Source organism: Mesoplodon densirostris, chromosome 1 (assembly GCF_025265405.1).
Source record: "Mesoplodon densirostris isolate mMesDen1 chromosome 1, mMesDen1 primary haplotype, whole genome shotgun sequence".
NCBI classification, from domain to species: Eukaryota; Metazoa; Chordata; class Mammalia; order Artiodactyla; family Ziphiidae; genus Mesoplodon; species Mesoplodon densirostris.
The window spans coordinates 70,381,880-70,394,427 of NC_082661.1; the positions used below are offsets into that span (position 1 = coordinate 70,381,880).

The 12,548-nt window shown below is 42.8% G+C and overlaps 1 protein-coding gene across 2 annotated transcripts in view; it reads right to left on the bottom strand.

Annotated features, from left to right (window-relative positions):
* EVC2 (EvC ciliary complex subunit 2) overlaps positions 1–12,548 on the bottom strand; it is a 155,304-nt gene that overhangs the window by 34,073 nt on the left and 108,683 nt on the right. The gene's annotated exons all lie outside the window — the stretch shown is intronic.

Here is a 12,548-nt window from a genome sequence, read left to right on the forward strand (position 1 = left end):
CAGGAGTGTATGGGGTCCCTATGGGGTTAGTGAGAGGGTGAATTAGACCAAAGCGAAAGGAAAAGTGGAAGGTAAGGACATAGAGGTCAGACAGAAACCACATTACAGAGACCCTCACTGCCAAGGGAAGGTAGGTAGCCTTTCTCCGGAGGCAACAGAAAGGGCTTTGGCAAGCCTATTAAAGTTACTAAAAAGGAAAAACATGAGTGACAGGCAGGTGACCAAGAAATGGATGAGAGGTCCCCTCATTACACACCTGCCATGAGCTCATATTTTCACATTTCCTCCATGTGGTTTCAATCTTCCCCACCCCTGGACAGGTAGTGACCCAAATACCCTGTAAGGCCTAGTCCCCTGCAGAGATGCAGGGCAGAGTAAGGTGGCCATGAGGTATATCTCATTTTACTTATGCAAAGTCATTCCTAAAATGTGGGATAAGTGTAAAGTCTTTTGCATGTACTTCAAGAACAACTTGGACAGTGAAATGAACAAAAGAAAGATTCTCTAACATCCTCTTTCTTCTTCGGAAAGCTTAATCTGTTAATTCTAGCACCATGAGAATATGCCTCTAAAGAGGGCTTTCATCCTTGTTCAAAAGAACTCCTGGGAAAAGATACAGATTTGCATTTCTATGAGGTATGAATGACAGGTTTAATTAAATATTCAAGCTACCTAAATTAATAAAAATTCATTTGCAAAACAATATGCTGCTAAATACTCTTATTTTAAATGTGAAGTTCAAACAACTTCCTAACTAGTTTCCCTGGTAGAATGTGCAGTTTTGAAGGAGTAGTTTCTTCTATTCATTGGGATGTCCTTTAAACACAAAATAAAATCAACCTGTCAATCAGCAGAGAATTATTGAGATTCTAAGAAGTTCAAGACTTTACACCCCTCCTCCTTGCACAAGTTTGGAAACATATACAACTGGATGCATGGGTGAGCCAGACAGACACCAAATGTCAGCTTTAATATTGATGGAAACTAGACTGGAGAATGTGGCTCAGATGTGTTTGCAAATGAGTGGACACTCCTCCAAACAGCAGGCCTCCCCCCAGCTCATCACATCGTAGTCAGAAAATGGGGGCTTCCTGCAGGCAGGCTGGCTTCCAAAGAGAAGAGGGAGTTGCACTGAGCATGCTCAGTTCCTACTTTAATCTCGCCAATCAGGTAACACTCTCCTTGGAGAGAAGTGGGCAAGGAATGGAGAGAGGCCAGGATGCCACTTGCAAAGTCCCTCCATGTGGAAAGAGAGGGGTCAGAAAGGAGTCACATCAGGAATCTCACATCCAAATGCTGGGAGGAGATGCTGATGAAACACTATTTAAATATAAATATACACTCGTATTCTAGTGGCTGGCCCTCTCAAAAAGCAGGTCAGTTTAAACCATGGTTTGCAGGATGGGTTCAAAATTTAAGACTCTCTCCTTTATCTTGCATCAGGAGGGGAGTGGACTCAGTAAAGGTGTGTTGGGTTAATGTTTATTGAATGAAATAACACCCGGCTAAATAAACATCATTAGTGCTTAAATTTAAGATAGAAAAATTGATTTCTATGCCTGGAAAGACATTGCCACTCAACCCATCATCTGGATAATTAAAGTGCAAAAATATCAAACAAATTAAGAGTACTGCCTTAAACTAGTCAGTATAGTTTTATTTCTTGTATTTATGGCTGATCTGTTATCTCCTATGTACAAATGTACCACCTAACTAGCTGTGTGACCTGGACAAGTTGCTTAACCTCTCTGAGTCTCAGTTTTATCTATGAAAAGCAAACAATAAAATGACAGGGAACAATGCCTAGTAGAGTCTGTGGTACCTAATGAGTCCCTAATAAATAGTAGCTGCCATATTCTTACCACTAGTATCATTTTGGTTATCATTACTATAATTAGTTAAATAGAGTCTCCTTTGGGTTGCAGGAAAAAGATAAAACAATAGTTTATAATATTGAGAGTTTTCTTTCCTCCTTTAAAAAGTTTTTTCATTTCTAATTATAAAAAACATGCACAATGTAGAAAAATAGTAACAACTGAGATTGCTGGAGAAAGACAGTAGATTTATAACATGCATCTACTGCTCTCTTTAAGGCAGAAGGACTCAAGTAAAACTCTACATACTGACGACTAAAATCTCAGTTCTCTTCCCTCATTTGGCTCCTGACATATGGGCAGCAAGGCCTTTACCATTTAGGCAGGAGACTGGTCTTCTCTGGGCACTCTGACCAGATTTCAAGAAAGCTCTAAAGTTACAGACACTGGGAATTCCCCAAGTGAGTGGTCCAGCCCAGTCACACCAGAGTGAAGGTCACAGTCTGCAAGCCCTACTTACAGCTCAGAGCCTACAAGTAGCTTTTAAGTACTCCACTCTTTTTTTTCTTTTTTTTTTTTTGTGGTACGCGGGCCTCTCACTGTTGTGGTCTCTCCCATTGTGGAGCAACAGGCTCCGGATGCGCAGGCTCAGCAGCCATGGCTCACGGGCCTAGCTGCTTCGTGACATGTGGGATCTTCCCGGACCAGGGCACAAACCCGTATCCCCTGCATTGGCAGGTGGATTCTCAACCACTGTGCCACCAGGGAAGCCCAAGTACTCCACTCTTAAATATGAGCAAACCACCAAGGATGGCCACATACCTGAGAAAGCCTCTAATGAACGTAGAGGTAATAATAAATATGCAGGAATTTTTTTGAAAAACTTAAATTAATGTTCTCAGAGAGATACAAGAGTTATAGTAGCCTTAAAACAAAAAGACAATGTTATTTTGTAGAGAGCATTCAGAGAGAAAAATTAGAAATTAAAAATATAAGTGAAAAACTCAAAAGTTCGGAAGATAAAACTTAAGATATGCCCCAGAATGTAAAGCAAAAGATAAAAAGAGAAGGAAAACAGTAAAAAAGAAAAATAGACAAGAGGTCCGACATCTAAATAATTAGAGATCTAGAAAGACAGATTAAAGATAGGAAGTTAATCATCAAAATTATTCAAGGAGAGCTTCCCTGGTGGCTCAGTGGTTAAGAATCTGCCTGCCAATGCAGGAGACACGGGTTCGAGCCCTGGTCCCAGAAGATTCCACATGCTGCAGAGCAACTAAGCCCGTGCGCACAACTACTGAGCCTGCGCTCTAGAGCCCACGAGCCACAACTACTGAGCCCGTGTGCCACAACTACTGAAGCCTGCGCACCTAGAGCCTGTGGTCCCAACAAGAGAAGCCACCACAATGAGAAGCCTGCGCACCACAACGAAGAGCAGCCCCCACTTGCCGCAACCAGAGAAAAGCCCGCGTGCAGCAACGAAGACACAACGTAGCCAAAAATAAAATAAATAAATTTATAAAAAAAAATTCTTCAAGGAAATTTCCCAGAATTCCAAGATTGGTCAAACTATTCATCAAGTACGGGAGCAGAATAAAACAGCTTCAGTCTCGCCAAGCTTTGAAATATTAAATCTCCCATGTGTCCTCTCCTAGGAAACTAACACAGGCTATATTTCATTAAAATAAGGAACATATCGGGAAAGAAAGGGGTGAAGTGAATTTGTAGCATGACTTCAAGATGGCAGCTATACATAAGGTACTGAGGGCAATGTCCAGATTGGAGCACATCTCTCCAGAGGTACAGAGACAGATGTCCTCAAGAAGATGGAATTAACCTGTATGCAGAAAATTATAAGACACTGATGAAAGAAATTAAAGATGATACAAATAGATGGAGAGATGTACCATGTTCTTGGATTGGAAGAATCAACATTGTGAAAATGACTCTACTACCCAAAGCAATCTACAGATTCAATGCAATCCCTATCAAACTACCAATGGCATTTTTCACAGAACTAGAACAAAAAATTTCACAATTTGTATGGAAACACAAAAGACCCCGAATAGCCAAAGCAATCTTGAGAACGAAAAATGGAGCTGGAAGAATCAGGCTCCCTGACTTCAGACTATACTACAAAGCTACAGTAATCAAGACAGTGTGGTACTGGCACAAAAACAGAAAGATAGATCAATGGAACAGGATAGAAAGCCCAGAGATAAACCCACGGACATATGGTCACCTTATCTTTGATAAAGGAGGCAGGAATGTACAGTGGAGAAAGGACAGTCTCTTCAATAAGTGGTGCTGGGAAAACTGGACAGGGACATGTAAAAGTATGAGATTAGATCACTCCCTAACACCATACACAAAAATTAGCTCAAAATGGATTAAAGACCTAAATGTAAGGCCAGACACTATCAAACTCCTAGAGGAAAACATAGGCAGAACACTCTATGACATAAATCACAGCAAGATCCTTTTGGACCTACCTCCTAGAGAAATGGAAGTAAAGACAAAAATAAACACATGGGACCTAATGAAACTTAAAAGCTTTTGCACAGCAAAGGAAACCATAAACAAGATGAAAAGACAACCCTCAGAATAGGAGAAAATATTTGCAAATGAAGCAACTGACAAAGGATTAATCTCCAAAATTTGTAAGCAGCTCATGCAGCTCAATAGCAAAAAAACAAACAACCCAATCCAAAAATGGGCAGAAGACCTAAATAGACATTTCTCCACAGAAGATATACAGACAGCCAACAAACACATGAAAGGATGCTCAATATCTTTACTCATTAGAGAAATGCAAATCAAAACTACAATGAGATATCATCTCACACCAGTCAGAATGGCCATCATCAAAAAATCTAGAAACAATAAATGCTGGAGAGGGTGTGGAAAAAAGGGAACACTCTTGCACTGCTGGTGGGAATGTGAATTGGTACAGCCACTATGGAGAACGGTATGGAGGTTCCTTAAAAAACTACAAATAGAACTACCATATGACCCAGCAATCCCACTACTGGGCATATACCCTGAGAAAACCATAATTCAAAAAGAGTCATGTACCAAAATGTTCATAGCAGCCCTATTCACAATAGCCTGGAGATGGAAACAACCTAAGTGTCCATCATCGGATGAATGGATAAAGAAGATGTGGCACATATTTACAATGGAATATTACTCAGCCATAAAAAGAAATGAAATTGAGCTATTTGTAATGAGGTGGATGGACCTAGAGTCTGTCATACAGAGTGAAGTAAGTCAGAAAGAAAAAGACAAATACTGTATGCTGACACATATATATGGAATTTAAGAAAAAAAATGTCATCAAGAACACAGGGGTAAGACAGGAATAAAGACACAGACCTACTAGAGAATGGACTTGAGGATATGGGGAGGGGGAAGGGTAAGCTGTGACAAAGTGAAAGAGCGGCATGGACATATATACACTACCAAACGTAAGGTAGATAGCTAGTGGGAAGCAGCCGCATAGCACAGGGAGATCAGCTCGGTTCTTTGTGACCGCCTGGAGGGGTGGGATAGGGAGGGTGGGAGGGAGACGCAAAAGGGAGGGGATATGGGAACATATGTATATGTATAACTGATTAAATTTGTAAAATTAAAAAAAATAAAAAATAAAAAAAATCTGCAAAAAAAAAAAAAAAAAAAAAGAAGATGGAATTAGTAGAAGACATGACTTGTGTGATAGACCTGATAGGATATTTGGCCATCTATCAAGAAGTGATTGAATTAGTGATAACTACATAAAAAAGTAACCAAAAAAGAAACCAAAGGACAATAATAACTCCAGAAGAAACAAAAAGTTACAGAGGAATAAAAATAAATCTGTTTTTATATGGCTTAGATGTGAAAAACTTTTAAATAATCATAATAGAAACCTTAAATACGGATCTAACTATATGGAATGTGGGGGAGGACAGGAAGGGCTTATGTGTTGCAGGTTGAAAAAGACAGCTATATCTTACCTTCTATAAAGAAAAGTGAATAGATAATACCCAAAATAGAGAAATCAAGAAATGAGAAGACTAAAGATATGGAGGTAAACACCAAAAGATAAAACTAAAAAACTTAAAAGTTGTTACCTCTGGGGATTTGAAAATGTCTATGTGTGTGGCTGCAAGGGGTGCTTTTTTCTTCAACACAAAACTTGCAGAGTTACATGACTCTTTAAAAGAGTGCATACATGTGTAAGTTCGATACAGATGAAAAGTAAATTTTAGAATGGACAATATAGAAGAATGTTACTACATTCAAACTATCCAAAGATAGCCATGGCAACATTTTGGTATGTGAAAAGTAGAAGTAGAATAAAAGATTAGACTGTTCGTAAGGCCTTGAATGTTGCACTCAGGAATCTGGGATTTGTTTGGGAGCAGTGGGAAACTATGAAGCTTCCCTTAGGAACTCTGCTCAATATTCTGTAATAACCTAAATGGGAAAAGAATTCGAAAAAGAATAGATATGTATATGTATAACTGAATCACTTTGCTGTACACCTGAAACTAACACAACATTGTTAATCAACTATGCTCCAATATAAGATAAAAATTTAAAAAAAGAAAGAAACTTTCCTTGAAATGATGTTTCAGGGAGATGACTTTGACAGAGTCTGCCTCAAGGGATAAAACAGGGGCAAGAGTAGACATGAAGAGAACCATCTGGAGGCTTTCCCAGTCTTGGTAGGTGGATGAATGGATTTTCTCGCCTCTTCATAAAATGCATTCCCTTCCAATATGCCTTTTTTTCTAAGCTTTATAAAGACCTGTACCATCAGTTTTCTCTCTTGTCAGGTCATCTGAAAATGAGCACATTATTCTCATGCTTAAGCTCTAGTCACTTCTGAAATGACAGGTGTGTGAAGAGCTGTTCCTGACAGAAGCGCCAGCCACCTCTGCATAATTGCCGAGGCTGCTTCAGAAACACACTAGGATGCGTGGTTGATTGCAGTGCAAGAGTTCCACTCCTGATGGAGGGGTTGCTAATGAAGTATGCAAGCATGGCATATCGTGAAACCTGGAAATAGTGAATGAATAATAGATGGGTGAACGGTTATGTGGTAGACACACCACCCAGATGGAGAGCAACATCATTAAAACAGTACCAGAGATTGTGCGTGAGCAGAAAATATGGTCATGTCACTTTCATTTATATTTAAATGTTCCTAGAGAAAATTTATGAGAAATTTATATATACTTTGTGCAAAACCAGCAAGAGAATGCACCAAAGATGAACTGAAATATTGCCTTCATTTCTGGATCCATCAATTAAAGTTCTGCTAACAGAACACAGAGGTGGGCATCAAGAGACTGGAACCTTATCCTTGCTGAAGTGTCTGGCCTCAGGGCCCCTCAGTCCCCAGAAACCAATCCAGCTCTTGACAGGAGCTGGGGTTGCAACCTTAACCTCCATCTCACACTGACAAGTAGAAGGAAAAGAACAGGTCAGACTAAGACACGGCCCCCCATCCCCTAGAACCAACGAGAGCAGAGGTCAGGAGAGGACTGGCCAACAGAGACTGACTTCTAGAACTACTAATGAATATATCCTGCGAAATACCCTCTACGAAGTGCCTAAATCTTGTCAATTTTTCCTCAAAAGGTCTGAGCTTCTCAGTGTAGCTGTCAGGACTCTCATGACCTGGGTCCTCCCTGCCTCTAGTGCTCCTTTCTCCATATCTAACAGAAAATACTCAGCCTTTTTGAGGACAAATAAAGCCACAAGGTAAGCCTCAATAAATTCCAAAGACTTGTTATCATATACACTTTGTTCTCTATCTAAAACATACTAAACGTAGAAATCAATAACAGAAGGATAGTTTTTTTTTTTCTTTTTAAGGATCTGTTAAAAGTAAAAATCAATCAAAAAAGGATAGGTTAGAAAGTTCTGCTTCTGGCCATGATACAGGAACAGGGAATAAATTTACTCTGTAACCAGATTTGCTTTCCCACAGCTAGAAAACTAGACAAATCACAAGATGAAATGGTTTTCAGACACTGGACAACAGGCAGCACAGAACTGGGATACTTGAGAGAAAGGAAATAGACAAGGCGAGCCCCACGGTTGCCCCAGCTTACAACCTGAATGCAGTTCCTAGTACACAAAAGGATGTGTTGGGGAACCTAGGGAAAGACCAGCAGGCTCAGTACTTTCAGAAAACAAAAGCAGAGTTTGGGAGGCCCCTGTGCCTAGAATTTGTGGGGCAGAGTCCTAAAGAGGAGGGAGCTGCTGAGAGAGAGAGAGAGAGAGACAGAGAGAGACAGAGAGACAGAGAGAGACAGAGAGAGAGAGACAGACAGACAGACAGATCCAGAGATTTTCAGGAGTGTCCTCAAGGCTTTGGCTGAATACTGTGCATGCTTGAAAAAAACCCAAATAACAAACCGATGTCAGGCCAGGGAAAGAACCACCAGAAAAAATAGGCAGAACCATTGCTGGAGCTCACACAGAGCTGGGAAGAGTTTGTGTTCCCACTACCCAGAGTGAAAAGACCCCACAACACACAAAGTATCAGGTAGAGTCCTCAGAAGTGTGTTGCCTCAGCAGCGGGGATACATTAGTCCTCGACTAAAGGCAGCTCTTGACCCAACCTAACAAAGCTTAAAAGCAAGCCTTGAAAGGATAAAATTAATCCAAAATAACATACCTGCATGTCAAAACTTCACTATTAAAGAAAATACAAAATCCAGTACCCAACACGTAAAATCTACAATGCCTACCATCCAATCAAAAATTACCATGCATGCAAAGAAGCAGGAAAATATCCATAATCCAGGGAAAAATCAACCAATGGAAATGAGAGAGGTGATGGAATAAGCAGACAAGGACATTGAAACACTGATAAGAAAAAGAAATGAGGTGTAAGGATCAGAAAGGAGGCTACGAAGCTGTGATTATTTGTAGACATTATGACCAAATGCAAAAAATCAACAGAATCAACAGACACATTCTCACAACAATCTTAAGAGGTAGGTGTACCTATAGCATCCACACTTGAAAGATGAGTATGCTAGGGCATAGAGTGGTTAAGTAACTTGCTCAAGGTCACAAGGCTATAAAGTGACAGAGATAGGGACTTGGACCCAGCAGTCTGGCTCCAGAGATAGAATAAGGGAGTCTGGAAAGACTTATAAAAATTAGTAACATTTCTTTACATCACTATCAAATAAGCCGAAAACATAATTGAAAATAGGTAATAACTCACAATTGCAACTAAACCTATAATGTATCTAGGAATCATCAAAAAGAATACACAAGACCTTATGTATATGTATACCTTATGCATAAGGTGACCCTATGATTTATCACCCAAGTTGAGAGTAAAAGGAAGAGCTAACGGGAAGGGACATGGGGATGACAGGGGAGACTGGGACTGTCCCAAGCATATCGAGATGGATGTTCACCCTACTTAATGGAAACAAATATAAAATCTATTAAAGATCCTAAAAGAAGATCCACATAAAATAAGAAACATTCCACCTTTTTGGAGGGGAAGACAATTCTCAAATTAACCTGTAATTTTAGTTCAATCCAACAGAAATTTATCTTGGAACTTGATTAACTTATTCTAAAATGTACATGCCCTCCAGAGTCCTCCAGGTTGAAAATAATGCATCTGTGCATTTGTAATGAGCCCATCAGAAGGACTGGGATGTCTGTGGCGTGTCACAGGTGCACACCAGCCACTTAGGATGGCTGCCTCTGACCAGAGCTGATAACGCATCAGCTGGACAGAAAAGGTGGGCAGGCAGGAAGTCCACTTTCATGCCTCTGCCTGTCTCTCTTTTCCTCCCTGAATCAGTCATACAAGTCTTTCTGAATGAGTCACATACCACTCATTCAAGGCAGAGCTCAGCATAGTCAGGTGGCTTCTATGTGAAAGCAGGAGGCAAACTTGTAAACGGTCGATGCACAAACTGGCTGCTCATCTAAAACCGCGAACATCTCAAGTGCAGGATCCTGCAACAGTGCCCGGCCCAGAGAACAGGCTACAAAATGTTCTAAAGGAGGAAGTGAAGGAGAATGAGAGAAAGGGGAAAGCTAAGAAGGGCAAGGAAAAGGAAAAAGGTGGAAGAAAGGGAGGGGACAGGGGGAAGAGGACCAAACAGCCCTGCTGGGAGGCTGAAGCCTTCTCGCTGTCACTGCGGACCCAGCACCATGATGGAAAGGGCACGGGTGATGGAAGCAGATGTGCCTTGGGGGAGCCCCAGCTCAACCACTCACTGATGGCGTGACCTTGGGCAATTCTCTCAACCTCTCCGGATGGCAGAGTCCAGACCAGGGACATATCAACCTGGGGCTGAGGGTTGCAGGGATATCTGATGCAGATTCTAGTAAAGAAAGGGGGCACCTAGCAGGCGCTTCCAGCATGCTCTGCAACCCCAGCTGTGAAGCCACAGTCCCTTTGGGGACAGTATGCTGCCCGCCAAGCAGGGGCTTAACAATGGGTCTTGGGGCAGTGGCCATTAGGTCCCTGCTCCATCTTGATAGCTACATGAGCTTGGAAGGGATTCCCAGTCCTGAAGCACAATCAAACAACTCTCAGCTGCTGGCATGTCCCCCAAGGGCTGTCATTTTTGTGTAATTACCCTGCAAATAAAAAATCTGGGGCTTCCTAGGTGGCGCAGTGGTTGAGAGTCCACCTGCCGATGCAGGGGACACGGGTTCGTGCCCCGGTCCGGGAAGATCCCACATGCCGCGAAGCGGCTCGACCCGTGAGCCATGGCCGCTGAGCCTGCGCATCGGGAGCCTGTGTTCCACAACGGGAGAGGCCACAACAGTGAGAGGCCCGCGTACCGCAAAAAAAAAAAAATAAATAAAAATAAAAAATCTGAATAATTGCCGCTCGGATGCTAAGAGATGCAGTCGACCGATTTCAGGAGGAACATCAAAGCCGCTGACTGGGGAGTGCCTATTTTATTGGCACTTGCCACAATTAGATAGCCATTTGTGAAGATGGCCTGTCATGAAAAGGTCACAGCTGACAAATGACTCTTGGCTGCCTTTCTCCATGAGGCCGGGATTAGGTAGCCTATGAGTTGCTCCATTATTGGGGAAATAGGCACTGGAGCCTACTCCAAAGTTAAAAAGCACCTTCCAATCCATTTGTTCCTCACAAATCCAGTGACTAGTGGGTTATCATTGTCTCAATCCTGATTTTACAGATGTGGGAGCCAAGGCACGTTCATCCAACATTACACAATTGTGGGAGATAACCATGTTCCGTGAGAATATTCCCTGTCAAAGACGAAGAAGAGATAGAGCTTTAGTTTGAAGTGCTGGATCCACCACCGCCTGGCTGCAGAAACCTGGATGAACTCACTGTGGAGACTCAGTTTCCACATCTGTAAAATAGGGATATGGACCGTTCCTACCTCTTAAGGAAGTCGGGAGGGGTAAAGCCCATAATGGAATGAAAGAGAGACAGGCTAGAATGGGGGAAGCATGTGCGGTCAGGTGAACTCATGGTGGGTGGGCTGCTGAGTTTGGCTCAGGAAACTTCGGGACCTTCTCAACCCATCCTTCATCCTGTCCCTCTCCTCCTTCTACAGCGCTGGTGAGACTCAGCCCATCTTCCCAGACAGGCACTTGAGACCCTCCACCCCGGGTCTGTTCCCCCATCCCCTCGGGAGACCCAGCACCCCAGCAAAGCAGCCTTTTCACGGGGCTGCAGACTCTCTGGGCTCCCCTGGACCTGCATTGTGTCCTTGGCCATGGCTCAGGCCACCCGGGCAGACTTGGCTCAGCTCTGCTCTGGGAGCCCCACTTCTGCTCCTCCAGGAAGGCTGCCGCCAGGACCCCCCCAGGGACACCTGTGATTGTGTGACTGAGTCTGTTTAACTCTGGGATGTTTAGCAAACCCAACTGGCTCTCATACTAATTTCTATCTTCTGAATTAGCCTTTAACAGTAAGACAGATGATATTTCCACCTGTACCTGCCTTAGTCTTTGTCTTGTGTCTCAATTTTATATAGAACACAAGTGGGAATAGGGTGCTACTTCTTGTGTCCCTTAAGACATCAACAACCTGTACACACCTGGAAGGAGCCATGACCTTGCCTGGAGCAGGTTCTATGGCTCTTTGCTGGATTAAGCATTTGTGTTCTGAGAAATACACTTACATTAAAAAAAAATTAAAATAACTAAGTAAAGGACTTGAGGGACAGAAGATAGGAACAAAAACAGCAGCTCTAGAATATGGTCTGTACATCCACTCACTGACACAGTCCTCTGGGAGTCTGCCCTTTGCTGGGGAAGGCAGCGGGCCCCCGGCAGTGACAACACGGTGTCGACTCTTACATGTCACCTCCTCAGAGAGACCTCACCTGACTCTCCCACCTACAGTGGATCCCACTTCCCCCTCGCCATCCCCTCACCCCATCACTATCACACCATCTTATTCATTTCTTTATCGGCACTGACCATGATCTATCATTTTAAGTGCTCTTTGTCTAGAATGTGCGTCTCTGAGAGCTGGGACCACCCCAGCGGTCGTGAACACGATGCCTGGGACCTTGCTGCCTCCTCAGCATCCCAGTGGAATGAAGGAACAGCGTGAGATATGCTAGGACGGGAAAGGAAGTTGGCAGGGGGAGGGGTAAGTGGGAGAACTGGGTGTTCCGGGAAGGCTTCTTGGAAGAGGGGGCACCTGAGGACAGAGGCTGTGGCTTAGGACAGATGAGGACAAAGTTCACTTCTTCAGGTAAA